The sequence below is a fragment of the Periplaneta americana genome, chromosome 5 (assembly GCF_040183065.1).
Source record: "Periplaneta americana isolate PAMFEO1 chromosome 5, P.americana_PAMFEO1_priV1, whole genome shotgun sequence".
Lineage (NCBI taxonomy): Eukaryota > Metazoa > Arthropoda > Insecta > Blattodea > Blattidae > Periplaneta > Periplaneta americana.
Genome location: NC_091121.1, coordinates 54432660 through 54449341, shown reverse-complemented (window position 1 = coordinate 54449341; position 16682 = coordinate 54432660). Strand labels below are relative to the sequence as shown.

Here is a 16682-nt window from a genome sequence, read left to right as displayed (position 1 = left end):
ATAGGAAAAATAGCAGAATGAAAAGGATATTCAAAAGGTTTATTTCACTCCTTAGGCTGTTTTCCTACTGCAAGACACTCTGATAAATGTGTAACAAAGCAGTTCGATATTATCAACATGAATACAGATTTTCACGATTGATTATACTAGTAATATCAAAGCAAGAGTATTTTTCTGACCTTGACGTCGTGAGTGGGCATCAAGCGCTAGGTATGGAAGGAGGAAGGGTTATGCATATGAATAAGCAGCCTGTTGGATTAAGAAAACAGCGGTGTACAAACTTCAAACGGAACGTTAAATTTTATGTCATTATTTTTATATGGCTTCTTTCTGTTTGATATTATCTATATTGTCTGTAAAACAATAGTACTAATACCAATTTCTTAATATTGCAGTTGTATTTTAAACGTTAATAACTTAATAAAGAATTAAGAAATATTCACTTAAATTCCATAGTAGTACAACTATACTCTACTAAGTGAATGAAACACATCATTCATAAAGAAAGTGACATCACAAAAAAAGAGATTGAGTATGACATGGTAAGTTGGAATTGATGGTATCTTTAACCTTATAAAATTAATCAATGAAATAATCCAAATAATATTTTAGTACAAAGCAAAGTTACGTAGGTACTGTATAGGCTATGTTTTAACTGTAACTAATACTACATAACAACACTCTTATCGCTTTATGCTTTTAAGTTGATATGGTGCGTAACTTCCTATCATAAGAATATTAAATTACTTTCTCGAAATCTGCTGAAGCTATAGAGCTGACGTGCTTACAACACATGGGAACATATCTTTTGTTTATGACGTAACAGTAGTTCCTTCGTTAATTCATTTCCTTACAAACATTTTCCATGCGAATATTTTCAAAATTTTTAATACACTATCTTCAGTAAAACGTATTTACGATTAATTTACGAAAACATTGTTTCAGCACCTGTAAGGCTACTAAATAAACATCTTAAAATTTGACTTTTCTAAAAAAAAGTTGACGAAATATTCCTTTTCAATAAAAAGCAAATTTGTGAAAAATGAGCATTAAAATTAAAACTTACATTCTTGTAATGCATTTACACTTCTCAGACAAGTCTAAAAAAAAGATGGAAACAGTTTTAAAAAGATCTCTTCCCTTTATCCATTGAATTAGTGCTGGCCATCCCTGTATGCAGCTCGACCAAGCTGCATATACTACCTCTTTCGATTGTCTCTTTTCTTTCCGCTGTAAAGCGCTCAGGCTCTCCTGAGCTCTAAAGCGCATGCTTGCGCCTGTGGGCGTCAGTTGACATGACTGGATTATACCAAGAGAAATGGTTTCAGCAAGTCATGCTTCTGAATGTCTTGTTATACTATCTCTTTTAAACCTTGACAGATATCAGTACTATTCAATTTCCGAATTGACAGAGACCGGATGTTTTATAGATATTCAACAATTATTAATCCCCAAAACATGTACAAGCGATAATCCTCAACTACCCTCGATGACTTTTAAATCTCGTTACATCTTGTTTATTAATTAAATTACGGCTTATAATTACTGTCCCACCCTGTTTACGTATTACGACTACCTGCTTGTAAAGATTTTACTAAAATGAACTACATGCAAGGTGGTTCACGAGGATTTATCGTCACTTGCGGAACTTATTTTCGAAGAAATTCTGAGCAAAAAATGTCATACAAACATGTGTCCTAATTTCAATATTTTCATAATGACACTAATTTGAAGTTGTTTGTAAAATACCAATATTCTTGAGTTTTAAAGGTAAAAGAACATTACAAATAAAGAATGAACTATTCATAAGTATCATTTCTTTAATTGACTAGTATACTGAAGCTAAAATTGTGTTGTTAATTGCTTTGTACAGATTTTGTTTTTCAATTTTTAACTAAAAATTAAATTATTCTTACGCACTTATCACAAAAATTGTTACAAATAATCATCAGTTTATTCTTTAAACATAATAGTACATTATGCAACGAGCCTATAATGGTAGTAATTAAGACGCGAGTATGTTTATGAAACGAGTGCAAGCGAGTTTCATAATTTTTATACGAGCGTCTTAATTACCATTATAGGCAAGTTTCATACGACTTTTTATGCTCGACCATATTTCTAACTTGAAATTATTCATAAGTATTCATATTATTCTTATCTGACTGGGGAGCGGATGTGACCTTGTGCAATCATGTAAATTGTGAGATGTGCGCAGACGCGAAAGTATTGATTTTTTCAGAGGAACAAATATCGTTGACCTTGATATAATCTAGAGAGTAAAATAAACATTAATCTTGATATAACCTGAAAATTGATTTAGACATTGAAAAACGAGATGACAAATTTAATTTATTTGAATATTATTTACAATTAACGCTAATTATTATAGTAACAGAACATAACCTTCTGCGACAGTATTGGATTTCCAGCCTCCGTGACGTTTCGCTAGTTGTCTTTCGATTGCATATCCGAGAATAATCGATACTTGCGCTTTCATATTGCTTTCTGATTGGTGAAAAACCTGAACTTTAATGAATAGGTGTACTTTAATGAGGTCCATTAAAGGGCTGTACCAGGTGTATAATTACTACATTTCGGCCTGGTCGAGCATAAAATAAAAAAATTGGGCTTTTCATCCCAGATCACTACCCAGTTCCCGCATGGGAATACTTAATCAACCAATGTTGAAAATTCCCTTAAATCTCCGCACAAAGATCTTCTTTCCTTGCTGCTGTATCTTTCGACCATTCTACTTTTTTTAACCTCCTGACAATTTTCATTCCTCTACCTCAGTGATCGGCAGGCTCAGTGCTCTGTGACGTCATGCCTCAGAGGAATCTTCATCTCTTTTAAGAACGTTGGCATCCAGAGCTTTGAGTCTCCCAAGGGCCGATACGCTTCGACTGAATTCTACACCGACTGCATGTATATCTGATTTCGTGCATCTTATACATTCGTGAGAGTATTACTAGCACTGTAAATTATAATCTAAAACAAGGATAAATAGTTTATTTAATTATGATTACACTTATATAGGCAGTAGAATTTCTACGAACACAAAGTGAAATTAATGTAACAACTGCAAAGAAATAAATCCCGTAACACCTTGTCTTTCTATTGTTTCATTAGCGTCTTCCAATCATGTCTCTCATATTTCCTATATTCTTTGACAAAACATACTGAATAATACCTTGAACATACTGCAGCTATTTACAACAAATTAAGCAATACACTTTAATAATTTATGAAGAATGATAACGATGAAGATGATCATATTAATACTACTACTACTACTACTACTACTACTACTACTAATAGTAATAATAATAATAATAATAATAATAATAATAATAATAATAATAATAATACTTACTTACTTACTTACGGCTTTTAAGGAAACCGGAGATTCATTGCCGCCCTCACATAAGTCGGCCATCGGTCTCTATGTCGGTCGACCTGGTTAGCGAGTTGATATAGCGCTGGCCTTCTATGCCCAAGTTTGCGGGTTCGATCCCGGGCCAAGTCGATGGCATTTAAGCGTGTTTCGGCCTCCCCAAAGGTCTTATTCCCTCCGGCCTCCCATCTAATACTCTATATGCATTTCTGGATTCGTCCATACGTGCTACATGCCCTGCCCATCTCAAACGTCTGGATTTAATGTTCCTTATTATGTTAGGTGAAGAATACAATGCGTGCAGTTCTGTGTTATGGAACTTTCTCCATTCTCCTGTAACTTCATCCCTCTTAGCCCCAAATATTTTCCTAAGAACCTTATTTCCAAATACCCTTAATCTGTGTTCCTCTCTCAAAAGTGAGAATCCAAGTTTCACAACCATAAAGAACAACCGGTAATGTAACTGTTTCCTAAATTCTAACTTTCAGATTTTTTTACAGCAGACTAGACGACAAAAGCTTCTCAACCGAATAACAACAGGCATTTCCCATATTTATTCTGCGTTTAATTTCCTCCCGAGTATCATTTATATTTGTTACTGTTGCTCCAAGATATTTGAATTTTTCCACATCTTCGAAGGATAAATCTCCAATATAATTTTATAATAATAATAATAATAATAATAATAATAATAATAATAATAATAATAATAATAATAATAATAATAATAATAATAATAATAATCAGAATCATAACAATATTAATCTTCTTTCTTCTTTTTTGTCGTTTTAACTTCCCTCTTTTCCGTTTACACGCCACTGCAGGTAGAGGAAGAAGAATCACCACACTAGACATCTCACACGTACGAACCTCCCTAGTCATGGGATTAGCATGGCTCAGGACAGCCGCAGAGACACAACAACAACAACAACAATACTACTACTACTAAATAATCCGTGACCCTACAGCCCGTGAAGGGCCTAGACCGACCAGCCGGCTGCTGGCCTCACGCCCACATGCCGAAGCAGAGGTGGACGATCATCCAATCAGAATGGAGGTATCGTGTGGTTAGCACGACGATCCCCCCAGCCGTTATAGCTGGTATTCGCAACCGGATTTCGCTACCTATCGCATCTCCCCAAGTGCATTACGATGCTGGGTGGGCACCGGTCCCATACACTGGCCGAAACTTCATGAGAAAATTTCTTCCCCCATGAGGACTCGAACCAGCGCGCATTCCGTAACGCGAATCCTAGGCAGGATGCCTTAGACCGCGACGCCACGGCGCGGGACACTACTACTACTACTACTACTACTAATAATAATAATAATAATAATAATAATAATAATAATAATAATAATAATAAGTGAAAGAAGAAGAATAAGAAGACAAAATTTACGAGGATTGAGATATTAATAGCGTGTGGGAAAATATCAGAGATAATATCGAAATTGCAGCTGACTTAGGAAAACAAACCGTGGTTTCATGAAGTTTGCTCCATGATAGTAGAAAGAAGGAAAGAGTCGAAACTGAAGTTCTTACAGGATCCAGTCCAGGCGAATAGAGACGGGAAGCAAGTCGTATACTTTGGAACAAAAAAGAGAGATTACTATATTTTTTCCGTCACTAATTATAGTTGATAAGCTTCCATCTGTAAATAATCCCCCGATTCTGCCTTGAAGGCCAATTTAATACTTTTCTCCCTTTATTCTTCTCATCAATTACATTTTTTGCTTTACTCTGTTAATTTCTTCTCGTGCCGATTTTTATTCCTGTATTTTCATACTGAAAATGATATATCGACAAGTGCTGTGACAAGTATGTAATGCACTAAGCGATCAATTATAATAAATTAACCGAATGTGGCAAGAAACACCCGACTTGGAATCTGAAGCGCCACTGATGTAGCGGAGGCCACGGAGTGATGTTCGCAGTAATCAGAGGAGCTCGGCACTGGCGAAATCAAGTCTTCGGTCTTAATAACTCTGCTTCCCTCGCGTCTTTCAAACTTTTTTTTATATTTTTTGTGTACTTTTTTCGACCGGAGAAATCAATACGATGGTGAGAGAATTCTCCAACCGTTTGTTCGGCACTGAACTGCCAGCGTCAACCTTGTTCAGCGCTGAACTGCCAGGGTCAGTCTTGTTCAATCACTGCACTGCACTCCTGTAAGGCGAGAGTTGAACCCATTGAGAACATGATTAAGTTGACGTCTAACTGCGCAGTGGGGTGGCGCTATTGAGAACCTTCGTCTACAGGTGCAGGAGAATTTGACAAGAAATGCAGTCGCCCCAGATGTACGAAAACTTGATCTGCTATTAGTACGACTGATTTATTGCGTAGTAAAATGTACATTAAACCATCAGGATAATTAATCGAATGAATTTACTTACAAGTATAAAATTCTTATTTTTCTTCGTTACAATTAAGAAAATGTAATCTCTTTTGAATTCAAGAGCTTTTTATTTCAACTGTCCTTTGCATTTGTGTCCTGTAGGCTTGTAATTTATTTAATATTAATTTTGAAATTTCAGGTAGCCTTTTCTTTCCTTATGTATGGAAGAAAAAATGATTAGGTAACTTGGATGTGGAAATACTTTGTTTGTGAATAATGTTTGGAAGTATGATCACAGGTCACTCCAGTACGTCTGTTTTACTGGAATTATAATGTATTCAGTTCAAATTTCCTAACATGATCCGTTCAAAATTTCGACCTTCTGCCTGAATATAGCTCCTCGTTTCATTGACACCAGAACATGCTTTTCCTACATGATCACCAGATCTCAACATATTGCATTTTTTTCTGTGAGGGCACGAAAGGTGTTGATGTATTCGACTTCTCTGGATAATGAAGGAACTTTTCGCTAATCGATTCCGCAAGATAGATAAAAAAAAAATGTCAAGAATTTGGGAGCATGTTCGATTTCGATTAGACAACAAACAGCTTCCTATTTTGAGGCATGACGTTTCATTTTGAATAGTTCATCTGAGGAAATGTAATCGGAATGCATCAAAATATTTTCAGCAGACAAACTTACTGGAGTGCACTTTGATCACATTTTCAAACTCCTACTCAGAAACTAAGCATTTTTTGACCCATGTTGATATAAATATTTTCTTCTTCTATACATATTATAAGGAAGCCACACCTGAAGTTTTGCCCACGTTCTTCGGTACACACTGTATAAGTATATTTATATGCAATATAAAGTTTTTGTATTTAGCGATGCGTAATTAAAGTATTTAAATTTGCTTCTGTTATTTGCTAGAAAATACGTACATAACTTACTTTAGTTATGTTAAAATGAAGGGCCATGCCCACCTACTTTAGACACCCAATGGTATTCTCTAAACTCAGAAGGCTTTATACAGTGGACAAGGAAAATGTACGCTACGCCAATACAAGGCAAACAGCTGGAATCTAACGCTGGCCGTCATCGGTAACATGCGAGGAATTTGCAAGTATGTATGAATCACACATAAAATGAAGACTTTGTTTTCAAGAGAAAATTGAAACGCATCCATTTAGCTGTAACTGATAAACGTCAAGAGCAACCTGATACAGAGCCACTTACAACACAAGCTATTTATGTGTATACTGGGAGCTGCTATATTGCAATGCAATTCCATGTGTGGGATATGTAAAGGGCTCAGGATTAAAAAACAAATTTTGTAGCGCAATTCACTCATATATACAGGATGTGTCATATAAAATAACACAATATAGCTGACTAAGCGTAATCTGAACGAATACAATCAATAGGTTTTAATAATTAATTTAATGTAATTTAATTAATTTAACCTACATTATACAACATTTGTTTATTTATTTATTTCGGAATATGCAGTTTATTGCTTTCGCGTGTTAAATATTAGGTACGGTACCTTGTTGAGTAGTCTCAGCCTGTTGTGGCTATCCTATTCTGAGGATAGCCCACAGCAGGCTGAAACCAGTCAACAAGGTACTGTACCTATTATTTAACATGCGAAAGCAATACACTGCATATTCCGAAGTGATACAGTGGTAAAAGCTGTGTAATCAAGATGTATATTTATTTATGTACAGTATGTACTTATTTAATTTATATATTCATATTAATTAATCTATCTATCTATCTATCTATCTATCTATCTATCTATCTATCTATCTATCTATCTATCTATCTATCTATCTATCTATCTATCTATCTATCTATCTATCTATCTATCTATCTATCTATCTATCTATCTATCTATCTATCTATCTATCTATCTATCTATCTATCTATCTATCTATCTATCTATCTACCTATCTACCTACCTACCTACCTACCTACCTACCTACCTACCTACCTACCTACCTACCTACCTACCTACCTACCTACCTACCTACCTACCTACCTACCTACCTACCTACCTACCTATCTATCTATCTATCTATCTATCTATCTATCTATCTATCTATCTATCTATCTATCTATCTATCTGTCTGTCTGTCTGTCTGTCTGTCTGTCTATCTGTCTGTCTGTCTGTCTGTCTGTCTGTCTGTCTATTTATTTATTTATTATCAAAGCCCTGATTACTGTAGACAGTAGAAAATTACTCAGATCTACGTCATAATAACGAAAAATACAAAATACATAAATACAAATGAAGAAATTAAAAAAAAAGAGATACATAATGTAAAATGTAAAATTTAAAATTAAAGAGCAACAAATAGCTGACAATATTTTGCTGTAAATTTACTATTTTCAATATTAATTTATTAAGAAAATTTATATAGTTCCGCTATTATAAATGAATGCTTCAAAATTACTTTGCCACCTAAGTCACATATTTCATTAATCTGATGTTACATCCTTTTACTGAGAAGGTCTTCAATTACGAAAAATTGTAATTTACAATGCAGACTGCTTTTAATGTATTTTCCACAAATTGTCTTAGATACTACGGGTTTAATAGGATCAAGTAACCCACGCCTTTTCTCTGCACTGCACGTTGAATTTCCAAGAGCAGGGTTTACAAAGGCAGTACAGGGTTTCGAAAAGTTTTCATTGGTCGTACAACAACTACAGCATTCGTACACCTATGTTACCAATTATAATGAGCGATGCGGGCGGGAGTTGTCGGCTGAAGGGTTAATGAAGACGGGCTCGTTAGAGGAGCGCTAGTCACTTTAATTCGACCGGAAGGCTTGAATTGACAAGACAGCTCGTGTTACATAATTCTGCGGTCTCAACTGGCACTAAAACGCTGCAGGATACTTTCTCTACGCAACACGCAGATCCACTGAGATGATTAAAAAATATGTTGTAATTGCACAGAACCTGCTACGACAGACAAGCATTTTATCTTGAAGGTAAGCTACGTAAGTTTCGACTATAGGTACTTAACAATTTGTGAATCCTACTGAATTCTTTAAAATTTACAAACAAAAATGAAATGATCACTTTATCGATCACACATAAGCTATATTTTATAAAAGAAGACACATTATTATCTGGGTCATGTATTTCTTGGAAGGCGATTGTAAATGATGATGATGCTCGTAATAATAATAATAATAATAATAATAATAATAATAATAATAATAATAATAATACTGGTCTGCATTTGAAACCTTTCTTTTTTGCATCTGATATGCGATTCTTAAGGAATTTTTTGTGCTGAATTCGAAAATAATATCCAATTTTTTCCCATCACATCAGGTTTTCATAGAAATCATAAAAATGTGAATAAATGCTAATAAATTAAATACTTCGTATTAATGAAGTTGTAGCTTTTTGACATGTCATGAAAATTATTTTCAACAAATATTTTGTGAGAAAAACTGGACTGCAATTCGTTATTGAGCACTTAAAACACATTCATAATCTTTCCTCAATAGGCTATTGAATTTCAAATTTTCTCCATTTCGACGTCCTCGAATGTTGTTCAGAGCGGCAGTCCCTTTTCAACACCCAGCAATCAGTCACCATGTTACCGTTCCACTTCCCCTGATATCACATATCCAATTTTTTAAATCTTGATGAAATTTTTCACCATGTTCGTCACTAAAATCTCCTAACTTAGATGGGAATTAAGGAAGTATACTTTGACATTCATGTTGCCACCAGTTTGTTTGAGACTTTGTAACTTCACTTTCACTATGTTAAAGTAATTGGGGTCTTTTTTATTTCCAAGAAAATTAAAAACAGCGTTTTTGAACGCATTTCAGGCAGTCTTCACATTTACACTAACAATATTCTCAGAATGTCTGTTCATCATCAATTTTCGAATTTGTGGGTCAATTATATACCAAATTAAAATTTTTTCATAGTTTAATAGGGAAATTTACCAGAATGGCACTTAAAGCACTCACTGTCTTTATATAGAACTTTTACAGATTGTTTCATTAAACCTAATTTCACACGTTTTGACATTTCTATGAAACAGGTCTATTATTCTCTCGCGCAAAAATGAGAACTGTTGACACACTTCACTTTTGAACGACAATGAACAACACCAGACTGAATCTCCAAGTTTAAAACAAACTTTTAAAGGGAGATAGATTATCTCTGAGGGGTTTTAAATGTGTAGTCTCACAGGCTGTATATAACCCCCCCCCCCCATAAATCTGTATACCTAATCCTGTGTCAGTTAGCTTCCTCACGATTTGTTTAAATAGCAAGCCCTTAAAAAAGTAAATATTTCCTTCAGTAAATTTTTATGACCTGAAAATACTTGAGATTTGAACTTTTTGTATACAGATGATAATGCTTGGAGACAGATAAGAGTAAATAACAGACATCTTACTCGCAGTTTATTTTAAGCAAATAAAAGGAGGGAAATTAGTAAGAGTAGACTTTACTTAATATGTAAGGAAGAATATTCTTTCACATTTCTGCAACAAATTTGAAATTATAAACTTTCATGCCTTTCAAATAATTGTTTTAACAAATGTGAAGTGCAGAAAAATAAGAACAATTTAATATAGGCCTATTATGAAAAATTTTAGATACATAACATTTTTAATTCTGAAAAATTATGATATGGTACACGAAAACGAATTTCATTTTTGCAGTCAGCATGAAATTCTCATTTGGAAACACCATTTTTTTCTCAAAACAACAAAACCCATGCAGACCAGTGTAATAATAATAATAATAATAATAATAATAATAATAATAATAATAATAATAATATCGCTACGTTTGTACGTTTTGCTAGAAAGAATAACTCACGCTCCAGCTATGTTTTCATCTAGAATAACTCACGCTCCAGCTATGTTTTCATCTAGAATAACTCACGTTCCAGCTATGTTTTCATCTAGAATAACTTATGCTCCACCTATGTTTTCATCTAAAATAACACACGCTGCACTATGTTTTCATCTAGAATAACTCATGCTCCAGCTGTTTTTACCTAAAATAGCTCACGCTTCAGCAATGTTTTCATCTAGAATAACTCACGTTCCAGCTATGTTTTCGTCTAGAATAACTCACGCTCCAGTTATGTTTTCATCTAGAATAACTCAAGTTGCAGCTATGTTTTCATCTAGAACAACTCATGCTCCAGCTATGTTTTAATCTAGAATAACTCACGCTCCACTATGTTTTCATCTAGAATAACTCATGCTCCAGCTATGTTTTCATATAGATTAACTCACGCTCCAGCTACGTTTTAATCTAGAATAACTCACGCTCCAGCTATGTTTTCGACTAGAATAACTCACGCTCCAGCAATGTTTTCATCTAGAATAACTCACTCTCCAGCTATATTTTCATCAAGAATAACTCACGCTCCAGCTATGTTTTCATCTAGAGTAACTCACGTTCCAGCATTGTTTTCATCTAGAATAACTCACGCTCCAACAATGTTTTCATCTAGAATAACACACGCTCCATCTATGTTTTCATCTAGAATAACTCACGCTCCAGCAATGTTTTAATATAGAATAACTCACGATCCAGCTATGTTTTCATCTAGAATAACTCACGCTTCAGTTATGTTTTCATCTAGAATAACTCACGCTCCAGCTATGTTTCATCTAGAATAACTCACGTTCCAGCAATATTTTCATCTAGAATAACTCACGATCCAGCTATGTTTTCATCTATCAATTATTCAGTGCTGAAGCAAATGTTCTCACCTAGCGGTAATGTTAGTTGTTGCACGAAAGAGAGCTATTTATTCAGAAGCTGTCTGTCCAAAAACCAGTTATGTGTTCCTCTGGTGATATAGACTTAGGAGAAACGCTTTGAAAATAATTATAAGTTGCCATTTTAAATCTAGAATAACACGGTAAAGTAGAAGTGTAACGAAAGCGACTAATATTATTCCAGCATAATAATTATATTAACATAATTATCATGTTTTATGCATTTCACAATATTGAGATACTATATCACGTTATGTTACTTTCATAGCTTATTTTCGTTCTGTAGGTTACACATATTGTATGTCCTCTGGTTTTTTTGTATGATGGTTTCAAATATATGTAATGAATATATAATTAAAATTTCTTTATTTAAGTAAACTAAAACAACTGTTTGTATACATCTGAAATAAGATTAGTATAATATTTTACTAGTCAACGATGTATGGAAAGGCACTGGTCAACTTCCCCATTACCTTCTGGCTTAGTTGCCTCACAAGTAATGTTTATGAGGTTCGAACTGTTTGCGGACGTAGACTAAACATCAACACTAGCCTATTTATGAATCCGTCTGTCTGAGTCCAGTAATAATATCTAATTATTCCTCTCCTTCGTAAAATGAATAACAAATAATTGGTAGGCCTATATATGTTTGCATAATATGTCTCTGGACATCGCAAAATTATACTATTGCTTTAAGTCGCACTGTCTTTCATTTTCCGAATCATCAATTATATAACTGATTTTTCCAGCGTTGTATAAAAATATTAGGTAATGAATAACTTATGGAATAAGCATGGAGTGGCTTGAAGTATTAGCCTCACACCCGATCGCTCACTGAGCTCCACAATACCTGAAAACTATAATTAATACGACCACACTCCGAAGTTCAGACGGCTGCCCCCCCTGCAGTTAATCTGCATCCAAGTCTCTCTCTAACTTTGTGGACGTGAGTGAGGCTTAAACCAAACTTACAGAGTCAAGTTTGAAAGCAGCAGACAGCCGGCTTCCCGGGGGCAACCTGCTTGATGTTCCGTTCTATACGGGACAGAAGCTTTGCATAACTTTCGATATAATTAATGCTAAGTTTCTCCATACATTTTTTTGTTTCGCTTTTTTTCCTATGCCTTATTCCGTTTGTTTAATATATATTTCCATCACATGCATAGATTTTATTTGTTTGTTTTATTGTAGATTTTACTGGTTTATTTCACTGCAGGTCCTATTTCTTTATCTCACTATAGGTTGTATTTATGTTTCACTATAGGTTCTATCCGTGTATTTCACTCTAGTTTTATTTATTTATTTATTTATCCATCCATCCATTCATTCATTTACTTACTTATTAATTAATTTATTTATTTATTTATTTATTTATCTATCTATTTATCTATTTTATATCAGTGTTTGTTTTAGTTTCTTAATTCTTGCTTATATTTATTAATGTTTTAAGCATTATTCATTATTTCACTGTTTGTCCGATTTATTTCTTATTTTGTTATTAGGTATATTTGTTTAATTTATTTTTTCTATTTACCCAGTTCATTCTATTCTTTAATTTGTTCTGTTTCTTTCATTCCTTTGCACTGCTTTCTTCGAATTTATTGGGCTTATTTATTTATCACTCACTCGTTTTGTTAATGTACTAATGTGTTGGCCTTCTTTTGGTTTGATTTATTTATTGTTTGGTGTCTTTATTTTTTATCTAGATCCATCTAAACAGTAGAAGTTGAATTTGAATCTATAAAACACCGATAGCAGATTTCAATCGCCTTCCGATTATACCTGATGTGGGTCCAGTGTCATCGCCAATGCGGTCAGTAGCCTATAGGATTGTGCTAACTACACCGTCTGCAGTCACAATACTTGCGAATGTCCTCTTACTGTCAGTGTTAGTTTAATGAGCAATGTACTGTCTCGTCCATCGTTGTGGTTGAGGGATTAGCGAGTCAAACTCCGAACCCAGCGGGGCCGAGTTCGATTCCCGGTCGGGACGAGTTGCCTGGGTGAGTTTTTTTCGGGGTTTTTCCCTCACTCCTATGAATGAATATCAGGTAACTTTATCAGGCGATTAGAATCCCACTGATCTTCGCCACTCCCTTTCCTCCCCTATTATCCTTTCATTCATCATCCCGTTAATTCTTCTGGTTTCCAGATGGCTCTACAGCCGGCCCTCCGAAGCTGCTGGCTCTCTCGGCCGGCCTCCGTGGATTGTATTCATATGATGATGGATAGCTTCTGCAACGGAACCCGGGGCAGACCTTCTCGGAGGAGGACTTCCTCCTCGGACCGTTAAGGGAGCGTTGTGGGGTTTGCTGAAGCAGGAGTATATTTAAGGAATTTTTTTATTTATTGGTTCTATATTTATATTTCGTAATGGATTTTCTTATTACTTGTTGGTAATTCGATTTTTTTATTAGTAACAAATTAATATACAACCGGTACGATTTCCCTTATTCGTGTGATCAGTAGCCATTACAGCACTATTATTATTATTATTATTATTATTATTATCATCATCATCCTTATATATGATTATTTCTCGTGACCAGAATATTGTACGAAATGGAAATATAAAAATTGGAGATTTATCCTTCGAAGAGGTGGAAAAATTCAAATATCTTGGAGCAACAGTAACAAATATAAATGGCACTCGGGAGGAAATTAAACGCAGAATAAATATGGGAAATGCGTGTTATTATTCGGTTGAGAAGCTCTTATCATCCAGTCTGCTGTCCAAAAATCTGAAAGTTAAAATTTATAAAACAGTTATATTACCGGTTGTTCTGTAGGATGGTTGTGAAACTCGGACTCTCACTCTGAGAGAGGAACATAGGTTAAGGATGTTTGAGAATAAGGTGCTTAGGAAAATATTTGGGGCTAAGCGGGATGAAGTTACAGGAGAATGGAGAAAGTTACACAACGCAGAACTGCACGCATTGTATTCTTCACCTGACAAAATTAGGAACATTAAATCCAGACGTTTGAGATGGGCAGGGCATGTAGCACGTACGGGCGAATCCAGAAATGCATATAGAGCGTTAGTTGGGAGCCCGGAGGAAAAAAGACTTTGGGGAGGCCGAGATGTAGATGGGAGGATAATATTAAAATGGATTTGAGGGAGGTGGGATATGATGATAGAGACTGGATTTATCTTGCACAGGATAGGGACCGATGGCGGGCTTATGTGATGGCGGCAATGAACCTTCGGGTTCCTTAAAAACCATTTGTAAGTAAGTAAGTAAGTATCATCATCATCATTACCAGTACTTGCCGGAGCAATCACTAATTAAATAATCAAACAAAATAAATAAAATAATATATATAAACTCTATTGGGTTTTCTCGTCCCTATGGACTCTGTTGGCTGTAGGGACCGGTCATTAAGGGGGTCAAGTGGTTAGGTCGGTGCTCGTAGAGGACCGGTGGGCACGCAACTCTTCCCATATAGGGGAGTGTACAATAAACCTCAAGTCATAGTGCGTGGGATGTTTTCTCCCTCCCTCCTAACAAGTAAAAAAAAAAAAAAAAAAAATGTAGGCCTATTGTCTCGGTGAAAGTTTGTGGTAAAGAAGGAAAACTTCGGATTACAACATTGCTGAGTAACAGTACCGCGAATTACTTTGTACACTAGGCCTACTCTCAGACGGCTGTTAATTAAAAGTTTTCAGAAATAAGGATCCTCTCAGTGACATGTCAGGCCCGAGGTCAAAAGAGAATTTGTCTTAGGGAAATTACTCCAACAATTAACAGGCTCCGCTGTGAAGTAGGCACAATGTCCCACCACTAATTCGCTAGAGATCCCGGGTTCTAGATCCGTCTAGTCTGAAAGGAATTGAGTCCACAACTGTGGAGTAACGGTTAGCGCGACTGGCCGCGAAACCAGGTAGCCCGGATTCAATTCCCGGTCAGGACAAGTTACCCGGTTGAGGTTTTTCCCGGGGTTTTTCCTCAACCCAATATGAGCAAATGCTGAGTACCTTTCGGTGCTGGCCCTCGGTTTCATTCCACCGGCATTATCATCTTCATCTCATTCAGACGCTATATAACATAAGATGTTGATAAAGCGTCATAAAATAATCTACTAAAAAATAAAATAAAAGGAATTGATATTGGACGTTCATTCCAATCGGAATTTGGGTTACATTTTATGAGTGAAAACGACGCCATACCCCCCTTCGGCAGGTAATAAGCAAGTTTGCGCCACTACCACATCAATTGACGGAGTTTTGTAATAATCCGATAAATTGCAGGAGCCGGTTCTCCAGTATTATTATTATTATTATTATTATTATTATTATTATTATTATTATTATTATTATTATTATTATTATTATTATTATTGTTGTGACGAGAATATTGTACGAAATGGAAATATAAAAATTGGAAATTTATCTTTCGAAGAGGTGGAGAAGTTCAAATATCTTGGAGCAACAGTAACAAATACAAATGATACTCGGGAGGAAATCAAACACAGAATAAATATGGGAAATGCCTGTTATTATTCGGTTGAGAAGCTTTTATCGTCCATTCTGCTGTCAAAAATTCTGAAAGTTAGAATTTATAAAACAGTTATATTACCGGTTGTTCTTTATGGTTGTGAAACTTGGACTCTCACTTTGAGAGAGAAACATAGGTTAAGGGTGTTTGAGAATAAAGTTCTTAGGAAAATATTTGGGGCTAAGAGGAATTAAGTTACAGGAGAATGGAGAAAGTTACACAACACAGAACTGCACGCATTATAGCCTATTCTTCACCTGACATAATTAGGAACATTAAATCCAGACGTTTGAGATGGGCAGGGCATGTAGCTCGAATGGGCGAATCCAGAAATGCATATAGAGTGTTAGTTGGGAGGCCGGAGAGAAAAAGAGCTTTGGGTAGGCCGAGACGTAGATGGGAAGATAATATTAAAATGGATTTGAGGGAGGTGGGATATGATAGAGAATGGATTAATCTTGCTCAGGATAGGGACCGATGGCGGGCTTATGTGAGGGCGGCAATGAACCTCTGTATTCCTTAAAAGCCAGTAAGTAAGCCTACTATTATTATTATTATTATTATTATTACACGGCACCATTGTCAGTGTGTCAGAGTGTTGAGGATCGCATGGTATCTGATTCCCCACCACGTTTCAGCCACTGCATCGTGTTGATACACTGCTGGGCG

At 35.3% G+C, this 16682-nt stretch overlaps 1 protein-coding gene across 1 annotated transcript in view; it reads right to left on the bottom strand.

Annotated features, from left to right (window-relative positions):
- The window catches only part of LOC138700412 (uncharacterized), a 258406-nt gene that overhangs the window by 241474 nt on the left and 250 nt on the right, over positions 1-16682 (bottom strand). The gene's annotated exons all lie outside the window — the stretch shown is intronic.